The sequence below is a fragment of the Hypanus sabinus genome, chromosome 27 (genome assembly GCF_030144855.1).
Source record: "Hypanus sabinus isolate sHypSab1 chromosome 27, sHypSab1.hap1, whole genome shotgun sequence".
Classification (NCBI taxonomy): domain Eukaryota; kingdom Metazoa; phylum Chordata; class Chondrichthyes; order Myliobatiformes; family Dasyatidae; genus Hypanus; species Hypanus sabinus.
Genome location: NC_082732.1, coordinates 19181559 through 19209251, shown reverse-complemented (window position 1 = coordinate 19209251; position 27693 = coordinate 19181559). Strand labels below are relative to the sequence as shown.

Genomic DNA, 27693 nt, shown 5'->3' with positions numbered 1-27693 from the left:
CATTTGATGAGACATTCACAACTCTGGATTTGTCTTCCACTCACCTACAGAGAGGAGGTGCAGCGGCTAATGGACTGGTGTGGAGCCAACAACCTGTCTCTTAGTGTGAACGAAACAAAAGAGATGGTTGTTGACTTCAGGAGGGCACGGAGTGACCACTCTCCACTGAACATCGACAGCTCCTTGGTAGAGATTATTAAGAGCACCAAATTTCTTGGTGTTCACCTGGCGGAGGATCTCACCTGGTCCCTCAACACCAACTCCATAGCAAAGAAAGCCTAGCAGCATCTCTACTTTTTGCAAAGGCTGAGGAAAGTCCATCTCCCACCCCCCCTCCATCCTCATCACATTCTACAGGGGTGGTGTTGAGAGCATCCTGAGCAGCTGCATCTGGTTTGGAAATTGCACCATCTCGGATTGCAAGACCCTGCAGTGGATAGTGAGGTCAGCTGAGAAGATCATCGGGGTCTCTCTTCCCGCCAATACAGCCATTTACACTATATGCTGCATCCGCAAAGCAAACAACATTATGAAGGACCCCATGCACCCCTCATACAAACTCTTCTCCCTCCTGCCATCTGGGAAAAGGCACCGAAGCATTCAGGCTCTCACGACCAGACTATGTTAACAGTTTCTTCCCCCAAGCCATCAGACTCCTCAATACCCAGAGTCTGGACTGACACCAAATTACTGACCTCTACTGTGCCTATTGTCTTGTTTATTATTTATTGTAATGCCTGCACTGTTTTGTGCACTTTATGCTGTCCTGGGTAGGTCTATAGTCTAGTGTAGTTTTTTTCTGTGTTGTTTTTACGTAGTTCAGTGTAGTTTTTGCATTGTTTCATGTAGCACCAAGGTCCTGAAAAAGTCTCGTTTTTACTGAGTACCAGCAGTTATGGTCGAAATGACAATAAAAAGTGACTTGACCTGACTTGACTTGATTCAATGAGACTGGATTCAGCTCCTTTTACCGAGCTGTCAGGTTACTTTTGACACTGACTCTGCCCCATCGCTTCCCTCTGGGTGTTCGACTGCTGTGCACTCCTGCAGCTCAGATCAAATTTAGACCTGCCCCAACTACAACAAAATGGCAGTGGACATCAAATGGAGTAGTGGCAGATGCAAAAATAAGGCAGCAGCATTTGTAGTTATTATCAGCCATGTGGATATTGATCTATCTGACCCAGGCCAAATGTAAATTGATTATCAGTGAGTAGTTTACTGGTGACTAAATACCACTTAGCAACACTGTCAATAACAGCTTCCATCACTTTGTAGATAAATTGAGACTGAACTGACTAGATGGCATTTCCCAGATTTTGTTCACAAATACAACTAGCTCCCGACATGTATTTCTGTTTCCTCTCCATTGGAAGGTCCATCTTGTACAGATCTAAAACTGGCTGTGCATTATGATTATTGCTTTATAACTATCATGCAACAAACTGCTCTCTGGGATGAAACAATAAATTGCAAAAGGTTTCGGAGATATTTTGTGAAGAATCCTTGAGGAAGCACACAGTTTTTTTGAGTTCTTCTTGTCTTGTGCATTAGTCTATATTAGGAATTCACCATAAACACAGAGCATTTCTGACCTTCGTCCTTGAATTAATGGACTACGCCACATTTTTGGAAGGATGTGATTGCGCTGGAGAGAGATCTGAGGAGATTAACCAGGATGTTGCCTGGATTGGAGGGCTGATTTAAGGAGGAATGGCTAGGCTAGGTTTGCTTTCTGAAGAGAGAAGAGAGAAGATTGAGGGATGTAAAATTATGAAAGGCAGAGATAGAGTCAAAATCTTTTTTCAAATGTTTGTGGTATTAAGAACAAGAGTGCAGGGGTTTAAGATGAGAGGAAGGATTTTCAAAGTGGATCTGAGGTTTCTGCACTGAGAGCAGTAAAAACCTCCACACAATGCCAAAAGTAGCGATGGATCCATATACAATTACTGCATTTAGGAGACACTCAGAGTGGCTCGTTTCTTTGCTGTGTGACTCTGTACCTAATCCACGTTGCAGTTATTGGAACAAGTACTGGGTCATCTCTAGTTTATAGGCGTTTCCTCCTTTCTGTAATTTTATTGGGAAACGCTGCATGAGGAAGAACTTGCAATTTGAACTGTGAGTCATTCCCAGGTGAGAAAAAGTTGATCATGGGTGTAAAAAATAGCAAAACAAAAAAGTAAACAATGGAAAGCACGAAGGTGTGTGTGCGCATGCATGTGGGGAGGTCCATACAGGCTTAGTCATTGTAATCATTTCCGAGAGGGAAAAAATTAATACAGGATGCTGTTATTTCCTCAGCAAGGTAAGGGTAATTTCAATATTACAAAATCCTGATCTGAAGAGGAGTAGTCTCTTTCACCATTTCCTTATCCTCAGCTCCTTGTGGAACTACCTTTGATTAAAGCAGTCCCATCAGGAGCACAGGGAATTGTGGCTAAGAAGGTCAGTGCCACTGCAAGATACAACGGTGAGCTTGAGACCTTTTGTCAGTCCTACTAAAAACAATTGCAGGTTCTTTGGAGTTTACCTTTGATGGCACCCAATTTGACCCAGTTATTTAATTATTTTAATTAAATAATCTCAGTAACCAGATGATTGCTCAGCTAAACACTCAAGCAATCAGAACTTAACTAGCTGCATCACATCTTGGGACAGAAACTACACTGTAGTGGCAGGAAAGTCTCTACAATGGGTAGTCATAACTGCACCAGCCTGCTCACAATCAAGGATGTATATACCAGAAAGGTACCAGAAAATGGCCAGAAACAACACGAATGATTCCTGCTCATTGACTGTGTGTCTCACTCCCATCAGGGAGGAGGCTATGTAGTATCCACACTAGGACCATCAGACTCAAAAACAGTTACTTTCTCCAAGCAGTAAGGCCAATCAACATCTCTGTCCATCTACTCCACTACTACTTTAAAATTTTCCATCAGTCTCCTTATGTACAGCCCAGCGTCACTTTATGAATATACAATTGATCTATTCATACAAGCTATCTTATGTATTAATATTTATTGTGTTTTTTATTATTGTGTTCTTCATCCTTCATGGGTTTTTGTTGTGCTGCGTTGGATCCAGAGTAACAATTATTTCATTCTCCTAACCCTTGTATACAGGAAGTAATATTAAACCATCCTGAATCTTGATCTTTACTAATTATTTTATCGTACATGTATGAAGTACCACACATCTGTCAATTGTCAGTTATCAATTGTCGAAGCCTTCACAAACGTTTTCCCACCCACCAGAGTCTGGGTTCTGCCTTTTTCTCAAGCAGCTTTCAACACCAATCTGTGACACTTTAGTGACTCAGAGACAGAGATGGGAGAATTTGTAATGGAGAATAAGATTGTAGAACAATTAAACAAATGCTTTATGCCTGTCTTCACAGAAGAATATACAAAAGCCTTTCCAGAAACGCTGGCAGACCAATGGACCAGTGCAAATGAGGAAATAAAAGCATGATAACATTAGTAAAGAAATACTAGAAGAAGTAATGAACCAATGAGCCAATGAATCCCAAGTAACTGACGTTCAGCATCCCTGAGTTCTGAAAGAGTTGCGAATAGATTTAATGGGTCCGTTGGTTAACGTCTTGCAAAACTCACAGCAGGTTTCTCCCCATGTTACGGCAGGGTTCTGCTCCTGTGAGCTACTTGTAACCTGGACAGTTTGCGAGTTAGAAGTGTAGCTGTGAACTGAGCTCCCAGATGACTGGAGATCCCTGCAACCCGCAAATCCACCTCAATAGTCTCCTAGATCCTTGTCTGCAAATATAGATTCTAAATAAGTTTGGCCTTCATATGCCGAGGAGGACCTGTGGATTCTGGAATGATTCCTGCAGACGGGAAGGTACCCAATAACGACCGACCTGTTAGCCTGTGTTCAGAGGTATTAAAATTGCTGGAGTGTATAATAAAGGCTCAAAATGAACAAAATAATGACATGAATGAGCAGAGTCAACAGGCGTTTAGGAAAGTGAAACCACTTATTACCTAATAAAGTGGCCTTCTGCTTCTGTATCCCATCTACTTCAAGGTTCGACATGTCATGCATTTAGAAACGCTTTTCTGCACACCTTTGTTGTAACGCGTTATGGTTATTTGAGTTACTGTCACCTTCCTGTCAGCTTGAACCAGTCCAGCCATTCATCTCTGACCTCTCTCATTAACAAGGTATTTTCACCCACACCACTGTCATTCACTGGTTGTTTTTTGTTTCTCGCACCATTCTCTGTAAACTCTAGAGACTGTCATGTGTGAAAATCCCGGATCAGCAGTTTCTGATATACTCAAACCACCTGGTCTGCCACCAACAATCATTCTGCTGTCAAAGTAACTTAGATCATATTTCTTCCCCATTCTGATGTTTGACCTGAACAACTGAACCTCTTGACACATTTGCATGCTTTTAGCATTGAGTTGCTGCCATACGATTTGTTGATTGGATATTTGCATTGATGAGCAGGTGGTTGGTGTACAGGTGAATCTAATGAAGTGGCTATTGAATGTATGTCTAAATCCATTGCAGCTCTTTGGCAACATATTTGGTAGAGTAGGTTAACAGAACTACTGACATGTTTTGTTATCTTGTTACTCTTTCACACTTCTCTGCAGTTCACAGATCAAACACCAACTGTGAACAATACAAACATTTGGAAATAATTGAAAGAAATAACTGAAATACTTTCTTATTAAAACAAAGTTTACCTTTTTAAACAGCGGCATTTCAATCTACAGACAATAGTTACCTGATTTTTCAAGAAACCACCCTGTAGTGTTTAGCAAAGATCCTGAACTCTCCTGCGTGCGAGGAATGGCCGTTTTCTGCTAAGATCTCTGGGAAGGTAAGCTATTTAACTTTAGTTGCGGAATTTGATATTTCCCTACCTGCTGTGTGTCACTGATAACCGCCTACGGGATCCGTGGGAGATTGGAAAGGCATTCCTGATTGCTTTAAATTGGGTCATATTAAGTCAATTCATCACGATCTAATTTTGGTTCAGAAATGTCTCTTTGGTTAGCAGAGAAAAATGGGACGGCCGGAATTTACTCCGGGCATGTGTTGTGTGGATTTGCGTCAACAGGTTTTTGTCATCCTGATGGATGGAGATTTACTGATGCACCCAGCCAGGACGTGAGGAGAGGCTTTTTTTTCCTCTCTTTCTTCTGTTTTTGCTGCGCTCATCAAGATGAAGGACGTTAGCATGAAGGACTGAGATATAATCCATTTTGCACCGTGTCAGTTCCAAGCACTATTGGTTCAGGAGTTTGATTATAGTATTCCATGAAGTATTTCTAGGACTTTTAAAACATATTCAGGCACTGTAAGGAGGTGCCTCTGCACTGATTCAGTTATATGTCTCTTTGACATCATTAGTCTATTTTGTAGTCCAGCTTGCAGTTCTTGTCCCAGACTCATAAAGTCACATATGGAAAGAAGCTCCAAGTCAGTGCTTATCATCAGCACCCATTTACATGTTTTGGGCTATAGGTAACCCAAGGTAATTTCTGAAGTAAGTACATTTCCAGCACAGCATGTGTGGGCCGAAGGGCCTGTAATGGTGCTGTAGGTTTTCTATGTTTCTATGTTTTATTAATCCCATATTCCCATCAGCTTACCCAGAGTCCACGAGTTTCCTAATCACAAGGAGTAAATTCAGTCCAGCATCAGAGGTGACCGAGACACTTGACTAAATGTATTCCATCTGTTGTTAAGATGATTCCAACTGTCTCTCAGGGTTTATTTAATATCTTATTTATTGATACAGTGCGGAGAAGGCCTTTCTGGCCTTTTGAGCCACACTTCACAAACCCTGACAAACCCAATTAACCCTAACCTAATAACAGGACAGTTTACAGTGATCATTTAACCAACCAGGTATGTCTTTGGACTGTAGGAGGAGATCGGAGCACTTGGAGAAAACCCACGTGTTCCACAAGGAGGACCCACAGATTCCTCAGAGAACTCGACCTCTGGAACTCCCTGAGCTGAAATACTGTGGTGCTCATTGCCACGATGCCGTGGATCAAGTGAGCTGTGCCAGTTTGGAAGTTCTGCAAACTCAGGTTTTGAGTCTTTATTTGTTGCCCCTTATCAAACAATACCCTTTCTAAACAATAAAATTTAAATATTCCCTTTTGTTAGTGCTATCCATCTGAAGATATCTCAGTATTGTGTAGACTGTTTATGGTGAATATATTTCACTCTTTGTAAATTGTTACGCGTCAACCAATAACTTAGATATTTAATTAAGTATTTGCTGGAACTTAACTACTGAAGCCTGTATTCAAGTCCAGCTTAGATAATCAACTCTTCACCAAGATTGACTTTTATTTACAGCACAAAACGCTTTTCATAATCTCAGGAATCAGTCACCCTTTTCCTAACACCATGGTTATAGTCAATGAAATATCTTTGAAGTGTATTAATTATTGTAATATGAGATATGTCTAATTGCAGGCTCATGTAAACAAATAGGCATCCGTTAGTCTCGAGAGATCATGGATTGGTGCCTTGGAAAGTTTCCAGGGTGCAAGCCTGGGCAGGGTTCTATGGCAGACTGGCAGTTGCCCATGCTGCAAGTCTCCTCTCTCCATGCCACCGATGTTGTCCAAGGGAAGGGCAAGGGCCGGTACAGCTTGGACCGGTGTCGTCACAGAGCAATGTGTAGTTAAGTGCCTTACTCAAGGACACAACACGCTGCCTTAGCTGAAGCTCGAACTAGTGACCTTCAGATCACTAGACCAACGCCTTAACCACTTGGCCATGCTCATGTACATAGCAGTTTCCTAATTAGCAGGCATCTTTTATGATACTTATGGAATGTCCAAGAATATACGATGTACCAGAAAGAGAGGTTAGTTGGCAGACGGGGTGGGGTGGCTCTGTGTATAAGAAATAATAATTAATCATTGGAAAGAGATGACATAGGATTAGAAGGTGTAGAGTCTCTATGGGTAATGTTAAGAAATGGCAAGGATAAAAGGACCCAAATGGCAAGGGTAAAAGGACCCTAATGGCAGTTGTACACAGGCCTCCAAAAGCAGTCAGGATGTGGATTACAAATTACAGCAGCAGATAGAAAAGGCATATCAGAAAGGCATGTCATGATAATCGTTGGGGATTTTAACATGAAAGTGGACTGGGAAAGCCAGGTCAATACTGGACCTCGAGAGAGAGAATTTGTAGAATGTCTAAGGGTTGGCTTTTTAGAACAGCTTGCTGTTGAGCCCACTAGGGGATCGGCTGTGCTGGATTGGCTGTTTTGCAATGATCCGGCAGTGATAATAGGTTAAAGAGCCCTTAGGCGACAGTGATCACAATATGATTGAGTTCACTTTGAAATTTGAGAGGGAAAAAATAAAATCTAACATGTTGGTATTTCAGTGAAATAAAGGGAATTACAATGGCATGCGAGGAGAATTGGCTGAAGTTGTCTGTAAAGGAACATTTGCAGGAAGGACAGCAGAGCAGCAATGTCTGGAGTTCCTGACATGAGGGAAGTACAAGACAGATATATTCCAAATAGGAAGAAATTTTCAAAGGGAAGAAGGACACTACTGAGGCTGACAAGTGAAGTCAGAGCCAAAGTAAAAGCAAAAGAAAGGGCATACAAGGAAGTCAGAGCTAGTAGGAAGATAGAGGATTGGGAAGCTTTTAAAAACGTGCAGAAGGAGACTAAGGTCATTCGGAAGGAAAACATGAGTTATGAGAGGAAGCTGGTGACTAGTATCAAAGAAGATACTAAAAGCTTTTTAAGTATATAAAGGATAAAAGAGAATTGAGGATAGATACAGAACCAATACTAAATGATGCTGGAGATGTTGTAATGAGAGATGCAGAGATGGCAGTGGAACTGAATGCGTATTTTGCATCAGTCTTCACAGTGGAAGACGTCTGCAGTACACCGAACATTCAGGAATGTCAGGGAAGTGAGGTTTGTGCAGTGAAAATTACGACTGAGAAGGTGCTCAGGAAGCTCAATGGTCTGAGGGTGGATAAATCTCCTGGACCTGATGGAATGCACCCTCAGGTTCTGACGGAAATAGCTGGAGAGACTGCGGAGGCATTCACGAAGATCTTTCAAGACTCAATAGATTCTGGCATTGTACCGGATGAATGGAAAATTACAAGTGTTACTCCGCTATTTAAGATGGGTGGGAGGCAGCAGAAAGGAAACTATAGACCTGTTAGCCTGACAGCAGTGGTTGGGAAGTTGTTGGAATCAATTGTTAGGGATGAGATTACAGCGTACCTGGAGGCACATGACAAGACAGGCCAAAGCCAGCATGGTTTCCTGAAAGGAAGATCCTGCCTGACAAACCCACTGCAATTCTTTAAGGAAATTACAAGCAGGGTAGACAAAGGAGATGCAGTAGGTGTGGTATACTTGGATTTTCAGAAGGCCTTTGACAAGGTGATGCACATAATGCTGCTTAGCAAGATAAGAGCCCATGGAATTACAGGGAAATTACAAGCATGGGTGGAGCATTGGCTGGTTGGCAGAAAACAGAGAGTGGGAATAAAGGGATCCTATTCTGGCTGGCTGCCAGTCACCAGTGGAGTTCCACAGGGGTCAGTGTTGGGACCGTTACTTTTTAAAATGTATGTCATTGATTTGGACTTAAGGGATTTGTGGCTAAATTTGTCTATGATACAAAGATAGCTGGAGGAGTGGGTAGTGTTTTGGAAACAGAGAGTCTGCAGAGAGACTTAGATAGTTTACGGGAAAGGGCAAAGAACTGGCAAATGAAATACAATGTTGGAAAGTATATGGTCATGTACTTTGGTGGAAGAAATAAATGGGCAGATTTTTATTTAGATTTCAGATTTTATTTAGATGGGGAGAGAATTCAAAATGCAGAGATGCAAAGAGACTTCGGAGTCCTTGTGCAAGATACCCTAAGGGTTAACCTGCAGGTTGGATCGGTGGTGAAGAAGGCGAATGCAATGTTGGAATTCATCTCTAGAGGTATAGAATATAAGAGCTGGGATGTGATGTTGAGGCTCTATAAGGCACTCGTGAGACCACACGGAGTATTGTGAGCAGTTTTGGGCTCCTTATTTTAGAAAGGATAAGCTGACATTGGAGAGCGTTCAGAGAAGATTCATGAGAATGATTCCAGGAATGCGAGGGTTATCATATGAGGAATGTCTGGCAGCTCACGGGCTGTATTCCCTGGAGTTCAGGAGAATGAGCGGGGATTTCAAAGAAACATTCCAAATGTTAAAAGGCCTGAACAACTTAGATATGGCAAAGTCATTTTCCATGGTAGGGGATTCTAGGACAAGAAAGCATGACTTCAGGATTGAAGGATGACCGTTTAGAACTGAGATGCACAGAAGTTACCTTAGTCAGAGAGTGGTAAATCCGTGAAATTTGTTGCCACAAGCGGCTGTGGAGGCCAAGTCATTGGGTGTACTTAAGGCAGAGATAAATAGGTTCTTGATTAGCCAGGGCATCAAAGGGTATGGGGTGAAAGCAGAAGAGTGGGGATGAATGGATGAAGTGGATCAGCCCATGATTGCATGGCGGAGCAGGCTCCATGGGCCAAATGACTTACTTCTGTTCCTAAATCTTATGGTCTTGTGGTCTTATGAATATTGGCCATTTCAGTGGCAATTGTTTGTGCCCACCTGAGACAGCAAACAATGCCGTTGATTAATGATTCATCCATAAAACATGAGAAACTTAACATTTACTGAGCTTACGTACAAGGTTGTGAAAAGTGGTTCCATTACACTGCTGTAAATATCTTCTGAGGTTGAGGAAGGTAAAAAGAACCTAGCATTGCCTCTGTATTAAATATAATTGTCTGAGGGTTGTTTGATGCTGCCTGGATGAAAAGATAGAAGCATGTTATACTTCAGTGTCATTTCTGCGCCCATTTCTCAGAATCCAGACCCACCAAATGAAAGAGCCTAAAACTCAAAAAAAAAGCAAATAATTAAACAAAAATAAGGAACAATGGTGTCAGATCTGCACAGCCAAACACCTCTTAATCTCCACCCAGCTAACAGGAGTCATCTGCATTCACTTCCAACTCATCACCTGCAGTATATTTGAACCCAGCTCTCATTAACAACCTTCGTTCACTCAGCAACCCAGCCAGCCTGAATCAGTTGCTCCTAGCCTTCGGTTGCCTTGTTGCCTGTGATGTTTAGCATCTGTTCTGCCTCATTTTGTGCCCCCCCCCCCCCATGGCTTGTCATTTTGCAGTTTATTATTAAAGTTATCACTCACTTCTAAACCATCTCTACTACTCTGTTTTTGAGTCAAGCTTCCTTTACATTTCCTGGCACTCTGGAACAGATAAAAATAAACAGAACGTATTTGTTTATTGTTCACAAGCACTGAAAATGCAATCAATATTTTCACGAATTTATAAATTCACTGCACACTACTATGCTTACAACAGTATAATTTCACTTTGAGTTGAACAGCCACAGCGCTTCGTAGGCTTCTCCAACTTCTACCATCATCTCATCCAAAACAACAGGCTAATTGTTGCCCCTCTCATCTGTCTTACCAAGTCATCTCCTTTGTGGCTAACCTGGTATGCTACTGCGAACCATGCTTTTGAAGAGCTCCACCAAACCCTCCTATTCTCTGCCTTTTGAACCCCTCTGGATCTTTGGAGTAGAGATAGACATTACTGATATGGGCGCAGGGGCCATCCTCTCCTTGCGAGGATCAGATGGTAAGACACACACTTCCTGTGTGCCTCCTTCCTGTGCAATTTCAACTCTACATAGTGCAGTTATGGAGTAGAAGTTACTTGCCATCAAGAGGGCCTTGGAGGAATGGAGACATTGGCTAATGGGAAACGTCGAGCCACTTTGGATCTGGGCTGACCACCAGAGCCTTATATCCATACAATAGACCCGCCAACTCAACCCACGTCAGGCTCGCTCGGCTCTTTGCTCTGAGAAATTCAACGTCTCCAGCTCCAAGAACGCTGAGGCAGATGCCCTGTCATGACAGTTCGACCCAGCTGAAATGGAGATCTTCCCTCAGTCTATCATTCCATCCTCCCAGATCCTCGCCATGATTGTTTGGGACCTTGAGAACCAGATCCCCCAGGCCCTACAACACGAGACTGTGAGACTGCTCGGGCTGATGCCCCTAACAACCACAGGGCAGCCATGTGCTCTGAGGCACTCCAGTGGGCCCAATCCTCCTCCCTCTCTGGCCACCTAGGCATGATTCAGTTGGTTAACCAGGACTGCAGATATACATCAGGTCATTACTCCCTGCCCTCAATGTGCCCAGTCCAATTCCTCCAACCAGTGGCCCCAATCAGTCTCTTGAATTCCGTGGTCCTTCATAATTGTGGATTTCCTCATGGGTTTTCTACCATCTGATGGGCCGAGGTGCTCAAGACAGTGGTGGACTGGTTCTCCAAGTCGGTTTACTTTATTGCCCTCCCAAACTTCCATCAGCCAATGAAATGGCAGATCTGGTTCTCCAACATGTAGCTCACCTCCACGGCTTCCGACAGGACATAGTGTCGGACTGGGGCCTCGCTCTTCTGGTGAGTCTTCTGTTCCTTCTTCTGTACTACCTCAGTGAGTTTGTCCCCTGGCTATCATCTGCAGATGAACTGTCAGTCAGAAAGAACAAGTGAAGAAGTTTCTACAAAGCTTCACTGCCTCCATCATTCCACATGGAAGAAGTATCCGCTCTGGGCCAAGCTGTTCCACAATCTACACACCTCCTCTGCCATGGGTATGTCATGACTATCAACCCCTTTATTCCCCATGGAGGAGCTAATAGTGAAGGTCCTGTCCACCAGAGCCCTGATTCGCCACTGTTGGAATGATTGCAAGAGGGCATGGAGGGCTGTCCTCCTTGTCAACTGCACCTACTGCTGGCAGGCCAACTGCCTGTGGTGGCACCCAGCCAGACTACTCTGGTCTGGGGATCATGTATGGCTGCCCATCGCAGATCAGCCCCTGCGCACTGCCTCCCGGAAGCTTTCACACTCGTTCGATGGCTCCTTCAAGATTAGCCATCGCATCAATCCAATCACTTACCAGCTCCAGTTGCCACCATCCCTCAGCATCATACCTACCTTCTACGTGTGCTGCCTTAGCCCATTGTCTACGGACCACTCAACCAATCTGAGACCGCCCCTCCAGAACCTAGGATGGTGGAAGGTGGTTCAGCGCACATGGTTCGCTGATTGATGATAGCACACCATCATAGCAGGGTGTGCAGTCCTTGGTCAATTGGAAAGGGCATGGTCCAGAGGACCTTGTTCACTCAGCAAACCAGCAGCCTCAACCAGTTGCTCTTAGGCTTCAGTTGCCTAGTTGCCTGTGGTGTTTATACCAAAGACATAGGAGCAGAAGCAGGCCATTCGGCCCATCAAGTCTGCTCCGCCATTCAATCAAGGGCTGATCCAATTCTTCCAGTCATCCCCACTCCCCTGCTTTCACCCCCACACCCTTTGATGCTAATCAAGAACCTGTCTATCTCTGCCTTAAGTGTACCCAATGAGTTGGCCTCCACAGCTGCTTGTGGTAACAAATTCCACAGATTTTCCACCCTCTGACTAAAGTAATTTCTCTGCATCTCCATTCTAAATGGACGTCCTTCAATCCTGAAGTTGTGCCTTCTTGTCCTAGAATCCCTTACCATGGGAAATAACTTTGCCATATCTAATCTGTTCAGGCCTTTTAACATTCAGAATGTTTCTATGAGACCCCCCTCATTCTCCTGAACTCCAGTGTGTACAGCCCAAGAGCCGCCAGATGTTCCTCATACGGTAACCCTTTCATCTCTGAATGAAAGTACCCGTTTTCGTACCTGTTCTCTCTTGTTTCATGGACCCTCGTGGCTTATCATTTTACAGTTTATTGTAAAAATCATCTTTCACTACTAACCCATCTCTGCTGCTCTGCTTTTGTGCCAGTCCTCTATATTTCCTGACAATTGGTTTCCTCATGTTTGTTGAATGTAATAAGGTATCCAATAGATCTTACAGGGTATTATACATTGCAGGCATACTGAAGGTCATTGTGTGAACCAGTGAGGTTGATAGTGTTGCTTCACCCATTGGGTGGTTAATGATGATATCCATTACTTTACAGTTGCTACTTATTTTAAATGTAATAAAATGGCTCCTTGGTTAAAAGCAGATGATATGTGGGAAGGATTGGGTTAATCTGGAGGCCTGTACTCACGTATCAAATTACAACAATGGAGCATGGACCTCAGGAAGCAAGGTCTTGCACAAAACAAATGGGGTCTGTGTCTTCAGAGGTAGAGAAAACGACCGCCCTGGAGTTGGACCCATTCCTGCCTCTGTAAGGAGGCTCTCCATGCTGTGTCCACACTGAGCCGTGGTGTTTCAACCATGGGAGACCCGGCCCTCTGCAGGCCTCCAGTGTGAATCATCCATAGCTGCTTAACCTGCTCCACAGCTATTGTGCAGAACAAGGTTGAGAAATAAGGTAAAAAAGTACACATGAACTTAGAGCAATTTTGATAGGCCATAGCAACGCCGCAGCTGGTATGTGACACACATCATGAAGTGGGCAAGATCAAGAACACATGCACGATTAGTTATACCATGTGTTACGGAAGTAGCAGAGTAATGACTTCCTAGTGTGTACTCGGCAGCATCTGTCCTTTGCGCTGTGGTCCTTTACTCACATCATGCAAAGTTTGCTCCAGATGCAAATGACGTCCCTGAATAGGAAACGGATAAAAATCCCTGGCAGGTAAAGCTCCCACGCCCAATGACATGGTGATCAAGGTGCTTGAAAATCTGCCAACATTTATGTTGAAATATTTGATGATATTTATTTATTTGGGAAATAAGACTAACTTTATTTTGTACAAATCAAACCTCGTCACTCAGAAGCTAATTGTTTTCTCCTTTAGTCGCAAAGTACTTCACATGTTGTAATATCCCCCAGCCAACTTTGTAAACCTAAGTACTTTTACGGTCAAAGTTCTTAAATACCTTTTCCTTCTGAGCCTTCCTTTATGCAGATATTTTTTCTCAACGTTACTTTACTTCCCTGCTTCCTCATTGCAGACCTCACCTTCCAGTCCCACATTTTCTTTTCCATTCATTGATATGTTCCTTCTTAATAGTGCTCTTCATCTATGCACATCTCCCAAGATGTTTCATAAATTTTCAACATTTATATATCTAGCTGGTAGATTTAGAAGCATATGCTGTCATATTCCCCTTTTAAATCCCAATTACCTTTCCACTTATATTAATCAGCAGTAACTGGATCCCAGTGACTTCCTTTTTAATGGCTTAGAAAATTTCTAATGTTAAACTGATATGAGAACATTAAAGACATTTTTGTGCAATTATCATTGCTTTTCCTGGGCAGATGGATTAAGATTGCCTTTCTCAATTAGAATAGATAATTCATTCCTCTCAGTTCTAGAATATGGCTTCAAATCCAAACCAAACAGAAAGAATAGAGCAGATTTATATAAAGTGTGTCTAAGATTAAAATGTTGTATTCATACGCACCCACTTGCCACCACGTACAGTGGGTGTGTTTGATCATGGAAGGGCAAGATTAGAGAGGTACATGAACTCATGTTAAGGTCTTTTCTGAGACAAATGCTGTAGCACTAAACTGCCACTGAAATATCAGATTCATAACACTGGGGGTCGGGAAGACTAATCGGTAGCTTTCACTTTCAAACTCACTGCTTCTGATCGGAGGCATCACCATTGAACTGTCATGGGAGCTATAAAATCATTGATGCTCTGTGGTGTTTAGATCTGAATGCCTTCTCCTTGAGTCTGTTAAATATTTGTTTAATATACTTGTTAACTTTCAAACATAAAGAGCATTGAAAAAATATGACAGTACACTAAAGTCTTGTGAAATGGGTGAAATTATTTTGGTACTGACAAGAACCTATCCTCAGAATTACCCATGATCTGGCAAAACACCTCAGTAACACAATGAAGGACTGCAGTGGGTCAAGAGTGGGTATGCGGATGAAGCATTTCTTATTGCTTCTCTGTGGAGCTATATCTGGTTTGGAAATGTTCCGTGATCTGCATTTTCACTGGTGAAAAGAACATCCTTCCTGTAACACACACACTCACACACACACAATGCTAGAGGAACTCAGCAGGTCAGGCAGCATTTATGGAAAAAAAATAAACGGAGACATTTTGGGTGAGACCCTTCTTCTGGATAGAGGAGGAAGGGGGAAGATGCCAGAATAAATGTGGCACATCACTATACCTCCACATAAACGCTTGCACACAAAAATCAAACACCTCTGTATATTCTGCAGCACTGCCTTCTGTTGAACTAACTGTTGCTCTGGGTTTCATACCAAAGCCCTTTAGCCTGGAGAAGCATAAACCAGAGACAATGTGTTTCCTCAGAATCAAGAAGAACAAGAGGGTTGTTTGATTTATCCCTGGTCATCCCTGTGATAAAGAAGATCAATAACTTGTAAAGAAGAGTACTTAGTGATAAAATTGGAACCAGTCAGAGTAGGATTGATTGGGTAATTCCTCTGTCAATCAAGGTCTGCCATTGTGACTGGCTTGATGCACATGATTCATATGTACTTGTACTCCACTTGGCATTTTTTTCTGGAGCAGACACTGTAAGTCCTCTTTCCTCTTTAAACAGATGCTTTTTGAGTAAAATAACTTTGTTTTCCTTGCTATAAATTTTATGTTCTATTCATTGTCTGAATTTATATACTGTCAACATATACAGTGTGAAATTTTTGAGTCAAAATGACAACATAATTTCTTGCAGTCATCTGTCATAGTCCCCACCAATGTGACATCAGTGATTGACTGAAGGGGAGGTCATAATCCTCCAGGATTAGAGAGCAGATCTTTCTTGTGCCTCATGGGCTGTGATAATGGCTCAAAAGTTAGAGGTACTCATTGAGTCTTTTATCAAAGTTAGTTGCATTGCTTAGCTAAGAAAATCAAATATGTAAAATACAACTGAGCTCCAACAAGATGTGTATTCAAGGATTCTTTACAAGCACATTATTGTACTTCAATAAGCAGGTGGTCACATGACACAATCCTTAAAAGGCCTGACAGGCTGAAGTGTTATTTATAACCAATATTTTATTAGATCTCTTGCCCTATTTCCACTTGGAAGTAAAATATAAGCTGATCAAATGTATTTACAAATTTAACATGCTCTTCCATTCTTCTGAACTTTGAAGTAGGAATTTCGCTGAACTTTCGTTGAGCTGTTATTGTTGGAGTATCATCCATCTTTGGCTGATCAAAGTTGGCTTACCTCATTAGAAGTATGAACTATTGTCAAAATCATTTCAGGAACACCTTCATTCTCAAAATCATCCTTGCTGTTCTCCTACGTATTATGCTCTGTTAGCAACTGTCTATATGGACTTTCCTGAGTTTCTCATGAATCATCAGAAAGATAATTCTTGGAAATGTATACCTTTACTATTTTACTGATATCTGAATCACTCATTTCTGATCTTCTGGGAGATCTCAGGACACAAAAAGGATACATCTCTTCTCTATCTGTCTTGTACCATTATGCTAAAGCTGCTTGAACTGTTTTCCCTTTCCACTGCGACAGAATCAAGTCAAGTTTATTGTCATTTCACGATATACATCTATACCATCAAATGAGACAATGTTTTTCTGAACCAGGGTGTAAAGCACAGTAACACACATAGCACATACTAACTTATGAAAGTAAGGATAAAATCTACAGGTGAATTACACCTGGGGTAGGCAACCTTAAGCATAAATGATTTTCTAGCATGTGCTATTCATTAATTTGAGGCAAAACATAACTAGATGTATTTAAATGAATAATTCCCATATTTCAAGTTTTTTATGGCATTTATCTGGCCCACCGTCCACTCATTGATATCCGATCCGGCCCACAGAGGCAGCAAGGTTGCCGACCCCTGAATTGCATATAAGTAAACAAACTGAAGTGCATAATTTAAATATTGGAAGGGACAGAGCAGATTAACCAGTGACACTTCAAATGTGATGTTGCAGGGATTTCAGGAGCCTAATGGCCTGAGGTAAGAAAATGTTTCCCATCCTGGCCACTGTTTTTTATGCATTGGGGTCTCTTGCTTGATGGTAGAAAGTCAAAGAGGATGCTGGATGGGTGGCTGGAATCCTAAGGGCCCTGTGTGCATAACTCACTTGATAAATGTTCCCAGTGGATGGCAGAAAGATCCCTATGATCCTTTCAGTCATTCTCACAGTCCATTGTAGGGTCTTCTGGTACGATGCTTGGCTGCTCCCATACCAGATGAAGATACAACTTGTTAGATCACTCTCAATGGTGCTCCTGTAAAATGTGGCTAAAATGGGGCAGGAAGCTTCACTTGCCTCAATCTCCTTAGGAAGTGGAGGTGCTGTTGTACCTTCTTCTTCAGGGAGGAGATATTGAGGTCATCCATGACATGAACTCCCAGGAACTTGGTGCATTAAATTCTCTACAGAGGAGCCATGTCTTCACAAGTGGGGGGAGGGTGGGGGGGAGTCATCGGCACCCTTCTGAAGTCCACAATGATTTCCTTGGTCTTCTCCATGTTCAGATTTAGGTTGTTCTTCTCACACCAGAGACCCAATTCCATTCAGTCTCCTGTGAGTTACCATTTCTGCATCTGGTGGAGTACAGAATGACTCTGTGGCCCAAGGCCATACATAAATTTGACATGATACTGGATCCTACCAAGAAATATCTGTTGCTTTTTATACTCTGCTTCTGATAACGGTGGGTAAATTTCTCTCCAACTGATGACCAGAACTCAGCCACTCATAAACACAAATTAAATAATTTTCTTCTCCCCAAAGACACATTTGTTTTTTTATAAAGTTTACTAATAAATATCAATGAATCGTTCTGAGTACTTGTCCTACTTTCTGAATATTTTTATTCACCGTAGCAATTAAAATGAGAATGTTATTTTGATTACACAAAGGAAATGCTGAACCCATTGCAGCATCTAATCCATACTGGTCTGGAATTTTATTGGTGCTGATAACATATCAACCAGTAACTTGGTAAACAAGTATAAACTCCAGTAGGTGTTTTAATTGTCATTAAACCATACATGTATACAACCAATCGAGACAGCGTTACCATGGGGTCAAGGTTCAAAGGCACATTACCAACAGTCACACACAATCATGTAATAAGGTTTCTGACGCCCCCCCCCCCCCCCCGCAACGCCGAGGCCTGATGCCCAGTCTCCGCACACACAAGTCAACAAACCCATATAGAATATCAGTAAAAAAAGCTGGATCACTCCAACACTTACACCAGTACCCAATGTTGCTTGATTCTTTTAGCTCTGCTTCTTGCTGAGTGTTCAATGCATATGGTTTAGGTCTGAGTTTGTAATACTTTGGTTTGACACACGTTTGAGTGTATTGTTCCTGAAGCACACCTTCATGTTCTTCCTGAATTTTCTTTAAACATCACCTGGATCTCATGTGAAGTAAGTTACACAGAGCATCGAGCAGTACAGCACAGAAATAGGCCCTTTGGCCCACAAAGTTGGGCTGAAGCAGCTAAAAAGCAAATCATAAAACAATCAAACAGCAATCCCTCCTCCTTGCAACAGAACCAATGTTAATCCAATCCATTCTCAGCTTTTTCAACGACTGAACGTGCACAGAGCTGGTCAGTTCTCATAATGAACAACTCCAACCCTTGCCTTGCCTTTTGTCCATCATGGAGCACTGCTCATTCCTTACATCTCTGAGTATCAAAGAATTGTACAGTATGGAATCAGGCCATTTGGCCCAACTCACCCATGCAAACCACTGTTGCTTCCTTCCATTTTAATTTCAAAGCTCTGTGCCCAGTGCCAACTCCTCCCAATCTAACACCTGTTAAGTAATATGCTGCCTTTCACTCTTTTCCTGACTAAAGTGGAAAACATGACATTTATCTGCATTATAATACATCTGCTAATTTTTTGCTCACTCGCTCAATCTGTCTCTATCGCTTTTTTAGCCTCTTTGCATTTTCCTCACAATTCGCAACTCCCCTCATCCAAGTCGTGGGATCTGTTATGAGTAGCTGGAGCTGAAACATTAATCACTCTGGTAGTCACAGACTGCCATCCTGTAAAAGAGCCATCTACTCCTGCTGGCTGCTTCTAGTCTGCCAACCAAAGTTCAAAGTAAATTTTATTATCAAAGTATGGCATCCGTTAGTCTCGCAAGACCATGGATCTGTGCCCTCTCCAGGGCGCCAGCCTGGGCAAGGTTGTATGGAAGACTGGCAGTTGCCCATGCAGCAAGTCTCCCCTCTCCACGACACCGATGTTGTCCAAGGGAAGGGCAAGGGCCGATACAGCTTGGCACCAGTGTTGTCACAGAAGTTGCCAGAGCGAAGCTGAAGACAACGTCGGACTGCCTTAGGGACTCCAGCTCCGGATTTGTCCTCAGGGTTTACTCCCAAAGCCTTTCCCATGACTGGGTATGGCCACAAGGCAGCAGAGGTTTGAAATCAGAGTCTTCCCTCTCGTAGGTGGACTGTCTTCCCAGGCTGACGAGTTCCATCTACCTGATACACCATACACTAACCTGAGATTCCAATGTTCAGTCCTTACCACTATAACACGATACACTTTAATTTTACACACTAACCTTTTATCTGAGATTTTAAAGACTGACTGAAGATCCAAGTACACCACACCTATTGGTTTTTTTCCTTATTTATTCTCCCAGTCGGTTCCTCAAGGAATTTCAGTGAGTTTATCAAATCTGTTAACTGATATTTCCTAAAAGTATCTGTACAAAATGTCATTGAAAGAGACAAGTTCAGGAAAAGTTATTTCCCCTCAACCATCAGGCTCTTGAACCAGAGGGGATAACTTCACTCACCCCAACACTGAACTGATTCCACATCCTCTGGACTCACATTTCAGGACTCTACAACTCATATTCTTGACATTTATTGCTTACTTATTTATTATTTTGGTTGTTTTTTTCTGTTTTTGTTGTTGCACAATTTGTTGACTTTTGCACTTTGGCTGCTTGTCTGTCCTTGCGTGCAGTTTGTCATGTTTCTTTGTATTTAACTGTGAACGTCCACTAAAAAATGAATCTCAGGGTAGTAAGTCGTAACATACTGTATTCGTACTTTGATAATAAATTTACTTTGAAATTTGAACTTTGAAAGTGCAGGTGGTGGTTAACAAGGCAACTTCTCTGGTAGCTTACAAAGCAAGCAGAGTTGAGAATTGGAACAAGGATGTCTTGCTGTAGTTATGCAGGGCTTTGATGAGTCCACTAGACCATTGTTTACTGCTTTGGTCTTGCCTAAAATGGATATGCTTGCAATACAAGTAATACAACAACCCTGATCCCTGAGATAGTGAGATTGCCACATGAAGAGATATTACATCAACTAAGTCTTTATTCATGCAAAGTTAGAGGAATTCAAGAACTAATTAATGTAAAATTCTGACAGGGCTGAACAGTCCAAAGCTGAGCAGGACCTTTCCCTTTGCTGAGAGGTTGAGAACAACATGTGATGGCCTTGCAGTATGTGTAAATCATTTAGGAGATATTTATTCAGTCAAGATGATCAACCTAGAACTAATTACCACTGAGGGCTATACAGGCCAGGTTAAAGTGGAAAGTTCAAAGTTCAGTGCAAAATGAAATGCAGTGAAACGCTCTCTCACTGCTCCACATCTGTGATCTCTACTCTGCTCCGACTTCTTTTCTCCAGTTCTGCTGAAGGGTTTTGGCCCAAAATGTTGATTATACTCTGCTCCATAGATACTAGCTAGCCTGTTGAATTCCTCCAGCATTTTGGTATGTGTTGCTTGGATTTTGTGCATCTGCAGATCTTTTCTGGTTTGTGATTGGACTATACTGCGAAGTCTCTTCTTCAGGGATGCCTTCGACAGGAGTCCAGTGAAACCCTCTCTCACTGCTCCAACTCTGCGATCTCTGCTGCCCTCCGACCCTAGTAGCAACCTGCTGAGTTCCTCCGGCATTTTGTGTGTGTTGCTTGGATTTCCAGCATCTGCAGATTTTCTCTTGTTTGCTGATCCTCAAGCTTGTGCTTGATCTCACTGTGGTAGTGAAAAAGGCTGAGGACAAATGGTTTGGTATGGGGAGAGGAAAGGCAGTTGGAATGGCATGCATGTGCAAGGAAGGTAGATAAACTTGTAGATGCAGAAGGCATCAAGGGACAGCGGTGACACGGCGAGAGCAGCTGTTGCTTCATAGCTCCAAACACTCTGATTCCGTCTGCACAGTCTGTGTGGGGGTTCAGTATTTACACTGCGATCACGTTTCCTCCGGGTATTTTGGTTTCTTCACATATCATAAGGCCCTACTGGTAGGCTAATTGTTGACTACAAATGCTGGTGGGATGTTAGAATTGAACTGAATGTGGGGAGAATAAGTGGCATTTGTGTAGTATTAATGTAATGGTTGGTACAGACTTGGAGGGTCAAAGACCTTGTTTCTATGTCACGTAATTCCCTGACACTACAGTGTGGGAAAAGAGTGGGAATAAAGCATGGAAATATAGTAGATAATCAGGCTTGATAGTATTGCATGGTAGAATATGCTCAAAGCTCTCTTGTTCCAATTTTACTGCATCTAAGTCTAATCAGAATGCGTTCTTAACTTTAATGTGTTCATTGCCAATGGCACCTTCCTAAACTTCAAGGTCAACGTAACCATTCCCAGAATCAAACAGTCTATTGCCATGTATACGCTCATATTAATGTCTTCATTATTCATCACTAATTTTTAAGTAGTTTTTTTTATCACCATTGATGGCATGCTGACAATTCAAAATGTGCTTCTCTCATTGCCGGTCTTCCTTAATGATCTGTTCAAATTCAAGTTTATTGTCATCTGACTGTACATATATACAACCAAATGAAACAACATTCCTCCTGATCGTTATGCACCCACAAAACATGTTTCACACATGGTACATGAACAAGATAGCACCAGAAATCAGCTAATAAAATATAATTCAAAGTGCATTTAGTGTGCAGCACAGGTAAATAGTAAACAGCTTGGTGTCTTCAGTGGCGGCAGGGTATTCATTAGTCTCACAGCCTGAGGGAAGAAGCTGTTACCCAGTCTGGCAGTCCAAGTCCTGAAGCTCCTGTACCTCCTTCCTGATGGTAATGGGTCATGGAGACTGTGGGATCGGTGGTAGAGGTCCTCAACAATACTTTGTATACAACGCTTCCAGTAAATGCCACAAATAGGGGAAGTGGAGACCTCAGTAATCCTCTTGTCAGTTTTTACTATCCTCTGTAGGTTATGGTGGCTTCCACACCACACAATGATGCAGCCAGACAGGACACTCTCGATGACGCTCCTGTAGAATGTTGTTAGGAGAGGAGACAGGGAGTCTTGCATGCCTCAACCTCGGTTCACCTTTCCTATCCACTCTCCCTCCTGGTTCCATGTGGCCATCATCCACCCGTCATCTGGTTTACCAGCCTCTGTCTCACTTCTACACACTGGCTTATATCCCTCTCTGCTCTGAGTTCTGTTGCGGGGTTTTGACCTGAAATACTGACCATCACTTTGCTTCCGCAGATGCTGTTTGGCTCTCTCAGTTCCTCCAGCAGTTAGGTTGCTTTCTTTTTGCAGCCGACCTGGTATGCTTCGCCACTCATGCTTGATGTTGTCATCAGACAACCAGCACACAAAATTATAAAACAAGATGTAATCCATGAGGTCCTCCAGAATTCTTAAGTCCACAATCTTGCATCTTCTTTCCCATCATATCTCTTGAGCCTTCGTTTCATGCTTGTTACAATCTCCAAAAATGATGGATTGCTTGGTTTTCAAGCTCATGTTCAAGTTTAATTATCATTTGACCATACATGAATACCCATGAATACTGCCAAATGAAACAATGTTCCTCTGGGGCCATGGTTTCAAAACATTTTACCAACAGGCATTCGCAGCACAAGGCACATACTAGGCAGCAAGTAAACATACAGTCACACAAGAAAATATATAACCCAAATCTCTGAGTGACATGTGCTTTAAATTGTTGGTGTATGGGTGTTATTGGCAAGAACAAGCAGATCTTAGCAGTCCACAGACAAATAGACACAGACAATCCAGCTAGTCATTCCACTGATTGAACACTAGAGGGCAGCACCAACAGGTTTTGAAGTTCTGCTTGTCTATGGTGGGGCAAGTTAGTTGGATGGCCCAGGTATCTGGCCCTTTCTCTAATACCAGAATGGCCAGGGTATTTATGTACAGCTCCAAGTTCAAGGATTTCTGACCCCATTCTATATTTCAATGGTGCCGTTAATCCGAAAATCATCTCGGTCTGCTCCACCTATAACCAGTGACACCAGACTGACCAAGCCGCTATCTTGTACCGCTTTCCACTCCAACAGTTTCTCGGCCTGCCTGCTTATTCAAAGTGAATTTTTGCAGAGGCCACCTTTTGTCCTTGTGTTCCGGTCTCACCTCAGACTCCGTGCCATCTATCATCAGCTTCACAGGCTCAGTCCGGTAGTGCAGTCATATGGGTGACGGTGAATTTCTGTCACACTGTCGTCATTATCAGTGTAAATCCTCTGTACTCAGAGAGTCCTTTATCGGTGACGAAGTCCATTGCAAAGTGTACAGACCGATAAAAGTGGGGCGAACAAGTTACGTTTGATTGATTTACCGTGTATGTTTATTGGAACCCAGCGAGTACCTATTCAGGTGGTCCTTAAAGGGAGCAAATTTAAAGCAAGAATCACTGTTTGCAATCAGTGTTTAACACAGGAACAGAATGAGGTCATTTGGCCACCAGGTCTGCAGCGCCATTTGATTGTGGCTGATCTTCCCCCTCCCTCAACTTGATTCTCCTGCCTTCTCCCCGTTACCTTTGACACCCTTACTAATCAACAATGGAGGGTGCGGGCTTTCTCTGTGACCATCCGGGTTTCTGCCAGGTGCTCCGGGCTACCTCCACATCCTAGAGACGTAGGCTGGAAGGTTAGCTGGCTGCTGTGAATTGCCCCTTAGTGTGCAAGTGAATGATGGAATCTGGGAAGCGGATGAGAAAGTGGGAAGAGCAAAAAAATTGAACTAATGTAGGACTAAAACTGTGATTGATAGTGTTGAATTAGAAGTCCTGTTTCTGTGCTGTATCTCTTTATGACTCTATCTTTCCCTGTCAGAGTTAATCAGCAACTTTTTGTTGAGGGCTGCAGTTTCTAGTAATATTTGAATGTCAATGTCATCAAAATCCCAACATGCCGCAGCACAGAAAAATGGGACATGTGCCCACATCTGGTAAATCTCTATTTAATATCCTCCTGATTTCAATAATAATACTCTGTATCACTGCCAGATTAAAGTTAGGTAACTGGCACCAAGATGAAGCAATGACTGAACTTCATTCTGTTAAATAATCTACTTTAATAGAGGTCACTCATTTGCTGCACAGAAAGTGGGAAAGTCTCATCTCCTAACCCAGGGCTGAAGACAGGGAAACAGCTTGGAACCCCAGCTTAGCGAATATCCCACAGTCTGGACAAATTACGGATAAGTGCCAGTTTTCCAGCAGGTGAAGGGCAGATGGACGGCAAATGACTCTGGGGCTGCGCGGCTCTGACCCTTGGCCCAGTGGAGCTGCAGGTCTGTTGGCTCTGAGAAACAAAAACTGCAGATTATTGCTTCACCATACATCATGATTAAAAATTTCTGACAGATGTCGCCTGAATCTGGCTCTAGCGATGTCAATGGAGCTTGGGAACTCTCCACTTATTCTTCATCTCTGTTGGTCAATTATGCTCAATGACACGTTTACACAGAGTTGCTTCAGGTAAGTGCAGCTAAAGAGAGTTATGAGGGTTAAAAGGCCCTCACAATGGGGTGATGTGAAGAGGACTGGGTGAGATTGGAATGGGGCATAAGCAGTCTCATGGACAGATGAGCTATGTAAATAGTTGTTTCTATGCCGCAATTTCCAGAATATCATGAGTTAGCAGGAGCAAGAGAGCTGGTGGTGTAGTGGCATCAGCACTGGACTTCGGGGTGAGAGGTTCCGAGTTCGAATCCGGCCGGCTCTCCATCCGTGCCTGGGTGCTAGCAACTACACCTCGTAAAAAAAACCTGGAGGGGGATGGGCTCCGCCAGGTTTCAGATGCCCAAGACATGCCCGTACGATGAGCAATCACTAAAAAGATCGGTACAAACTGCTTGTCGTGACGGTGCCCCAACAACTCCACCAGGAGTTAAGGGCCCGCGCACACACACACACACACACACACACACACTGGCCTGCTACTGGTTCTGGGAAACATAACTTGCTGTTTTTTGCCACAAACTAGAGAAAATCTGCAGATCTGGAGGATCTCAGCAGGCCCAAAACATGCCTGCCAAATTCCCCCAGCACTTTGTGTGTAGAACTGCTTCTTGTAGCTCATTTCTATCTTGATTCTAAACTTCAGCTGTCTTTGTTAGAGACACATGTTTGGGCATCTTCCTGAGATCACTGACAAAAGTTCACAGTTCAAAGTACATTTATTTTCGAAGTATGTATACATTATACAACCTTGACATTTGTCTCCTTACAGGCAGCCACGAAACAAAGAAACCCAAAAGAACCAATAAAAATAGACCGTTAAACTGCCACTGTGCAGAGACAAAAAGAACAAATCATGCAAACAGTAAATAACATTCTGAACTGATGACTGCAAGGAGAGTCCAAAACCCATAGTTCGGTGCAGAGTCGAGTAAACATCATGGAGCAGTGAGCTGAACCCCAACACGCTGACCTTTTCAATCTGACCCAACAACTAAATCAATGCCCAAACAGTCACCTCGATACACCCTGGGGCCCGGATTCCGCCAACTCGATTCGACCTGTATCCGCCCTTTCTGATTTGGCATGGCACCTAAATCACCGCCTAAGTACCTGGTTCAGTGGTCTTGATATGCACTGGCCCCTGGACCTCACCTCCTCGACTCGGCCCAGTGCTTAAGTCAATTGAACCTCGTGTCTTGCTCGCTCTTGGTGAGGGATTCACCATCTCAGCTTGCCTCGATTCGACCACATCGAATTGTCTCCAAGTCCAAAGGGAAGTCGCAGACTATTACTTGCAATGATCGTTTGCCAGAATAAATGCGGATAAGAAAATATATAGTTGTTTTCCTTTTTCTTGTCAGCCAGCAGCCAGAAGTTGCTGAGATTCACCAGCACCATCTTAAACCGGAAAGTCCTGCGAAGGTGTGTGGCACAGTGGCAGAGCTAACAGAACCACTCTCCCATAGTGCCAGAGACCCAGGTTCAACCTGAACCCAGGTTCAGCTGTTGTCTGTCAGGAGTTTGAATCTCCTCCCACATCCCAAAGCGTGTGGGTTAATGGGCTGCTGTAAGTTGCCCCGAATATGTGGCTGAGTGGTCCAGCCTGGGAGCTGATGAGAGTGTGAGTGAATGAAGAAAGGATTGATGTTGGAATGGTGAAAATGGGTGGTTGATGATTGGTGTAGACCTGATGGTTTGGACTGTCTGTTACCCTGCTGCATCTGACACTGACACTTCACGTGTAAATTCGACACAAAGTACAAAGCAAAACTTATTATCAGAGTACAGACAGGTCACCACATCCAACCCTGAGATTATTTTCCCTGCGGACATACACAACAAATCTATAGAATAGTAACTGCAAACAGGATCAATGGATAACAAACTGTGTAAATGCAAATATGAATAATTAGCAATAAATAACGAGCATGAAATAACAAGATAAAGAGTCCTTAAGGTGAGATCATCGGCTTTGGGAACATCTTAGTAGATGAGTGCAATTATTCTCTTTTGTTCAAGAGTCTGATAGTTGAGGGGTAGTAACTGTTATTGAACCTGATGGTGTGAGTCCTGAAGCTGTTGTACCTTGTACTTGATGGCAACAGTGAGAGAAGAGCATAGCCTGGGTGGTGAGGATATCTGATGATCGGTGCTACTTTTCTATGGCAACATTTCATGTAGATGTGCTCAGTGGTTGAGAGGGTGTTTCCTGTGATGTACTGGGCCGAATCCATTACCTTTTGTAGGATTTTCCGTTCAAAGGCACTGGTGTTCCCATACCAGGCTGTAATGCAGCCAGTCAACACACTCTCCATTATACAACTATAGAAGTTTGTGAATGTTTTTAGTGTTATGCCAAATCTCTGCAGACTCCAAAGGAAGCACAGGTGCTGTCGTGCTTTCTTCACAATAATATTTATTATGATGGGTCCAGGACATGTCCTCTGAGATAATGACACCCAGGAATTTAAACTCACTGACCCTCTCCACCTCTGATCCTCCAATGATTACTGGCTCATGGACCTCTGGTTTCCCTCTCCTGAAGTCTACGATTAGTTCTTTGGTCTTATTGACATTGAGTGAGAAGTTGGTGTTATTATTAGATTATTACACGGCTCAGTCAAGGTTTCAGTCTCCCTCCTATGTGCTGATTCATCATCACCCTCGATACAAGATACTGATACTAAAAGGAATGTCACAAACAGGTGAGAGGATACCTTAGTCTGACTTCTGCACATTATGCCAACAGTCACACAACCAAGACACTTGCTGTCACTAGTGGACTCAAGTGCAGGAATCCCCGAGACTTCGGCAATTCAAACAAAACAAAAGACTTATTACAGAAATTAACCAGTGAAACTAACAAGAACTCTCGCAAAC

General features: G+C 42.9%; 1 protein-coding gene and 1 long non-coding RNA gene across 3 annotated transcripts in view; one reads left to right on the top strand and one right to left on the bottom strand.

Moving 5' to 3' along the window:
- The window catches only part of LOC132382031 (immunoglobulin superfamily member 21-like), a 405374-nt gene that overhangs the window by 74678 nt on the left and 303003 nt on the right, over window positions 1-27693 (bottom strand). The window lies entirely within an intron of this gene.
- LOC132382034 (uncharacterized) lies at window positions 4636-26094 on the top strand. Its single transcript, XR_009508183.1, has 3 exons — window positions 4636-4858; window positions 5912-6080; window positions 25583-26094. It is a non-coding gene; the product is annotated as an uncharacterized LOC132382034 (long non-coding RNA).